Genomic DNA, 1,805 nt, shown 5'->3' with positions numbered 1-1,805 from the left:
TCAGTGTACATGAGACAGAGGTATTTAACCCACCAGAGGGGGGGTTGTGTTTGCAGGCAGTGAAATACAGCCCAAATGGCTAGCAGTAGTCTGTATCAGGTGGATTCAGCCACACTCTTCAAGTGTAGTAAAAAATTAGAAAAGTGTAGCAAAGCATACAAAAGCTACTGTTAGAAAGTATAATTGAAAGGTCTGATTCTTCACCACAGGGATGAAGCAGGAGCAGAAGCAGACTTTGCTGTCATTACATCACTGAAGCAATTATTAATAATAATTTCCAGAGCACACTTTCCATGAATCAGTTGTGAAAATATTTAGTGAGTGATAGACAGTCTAGAAGCTTGAAACTGAGATGTGTAACTGCTGAAACCTGAGCTAACTTTGATCCTGTGCTTAAATGATTTTTGTGATGTTGCATATATGTTGCACAGTCCAGAACTCAAATCATAGTCAAACCTAGCCCAACCATGTAGTTTTGTTTTGTGAGGTAAACCTGACCTTTTCATAAATTAACATGTAAAAGAAGCACATTAAAAATTTCAGTTGATTCCTCACTTGGCAATACTGCCTGCTGAATCTGAGCAAAGGATGCTTCCACATAATGTCATGTAAAAGCTGGAAAGTTTCCTTATTCTTCAGATTATACAGAAGAAGTCTTTGTTCATGTCATTTAGTTAGGGACTTAGTTCATTTTGTTGGTACACAAGAAAGAGTTGTTTATTACTATATTATCAAAATGAATCTTCGTGGCTGTTGCTGTGTTATTTTCTGAAATTGTTGAATTAGACTACTGACTGTTTTGCCACTCTTGCTTTATTTTGGGAACTGTTAGATTTCTTAGAAGTAGCTTTCAACTCATTAGTAAATAGAACCTTTAAGTCATCATGCATTTTTCCAAACAGGTTTACTGCCTTCAGACTGCTTATAGAGACACTAGTCTGTCAAACACTAAATCTGAGATGATATATCCTGCTGCCTCTGTCTGATCAGAAAGACACACAGAGAGACTCCCTATGGTGGTTTTAAGACTCAGTGTTTGCCTGCCTGTCATGTTTTAATCCCAGTCAGCAACTACATACCATGCAGCTGCTCACTCACTACCCTGCACCCCCCTCCAGTGGTATGAGGAAGAGAATGAGGAAAAAAACCAGTAAAACTCACAAGTTGAGATAAGAAAAGTTTAAAAATTGAAATAAAGTAAAATATTAAAATAATTACAACAACAACAACAACTACTACTACTAATGCTAATAATAAGGGAGTTAACAAAAAGAGAGAGGGAAAGTTACCAAGATAAACAAGAGAAACAGTTGCTCAGCACCCACTGAATGATGTCCAGTCCACCCTCCAGCAGATGAGGTCCCAATACACTGGGCATGACATTTGGCCAGTTTGGGTCAGCTGTTCTGGCTGTGCTTCCTCCTGGTTTCTTGTGAACCTGTTGGCTGGCAGAGCATGGGAAACTGAAAAGTCCTTGCCTTAGGGTAAGCACTACTTGTCAATAACTAAAACATCAGTATGTTATCAACATTATTCTCATGTTAAATCCAAAACAAAAGGTTTTTGTAAAACCTCTTTTTTTTTAGTAAAAAGAAAATTAACTCTGTCCCAGCTGAAACCAGCTCTCTTACTCAAAGGAACTATTTGTGATAGAATACATATTGAAATATATAATAATGTCATTGAAGTCTATTCCTTTCTAATGGAAAAAAACCCACCAATGGTAAAAGATGCCCCCCACCCTGCCCAACAAACCCAGAGTGTCTCACACCATGTTCCAAACAGGGAGAAAGATAAGTAGTGGC

Source organism: Neopelma chrysocephalum, unplaced genomic scaffold, assembly GCF_003984885.1.
Source record: "Neopelma chrysocephalum unplaced genomic scaffold, ASM398488v2 Primary Assembly neopelma1_96936, whole genome shotgun sequence".
NCBI lineage: Eukaryota > Metazoa > Chordata > Aves > Passeriformes > Pipridae > Neopelma > Neopelma chrysocephalum.
The sequence above is the reverse complement of the archived record's forward strand: the minus strand, read 5'-3'. Positions refer to the sequence as shown.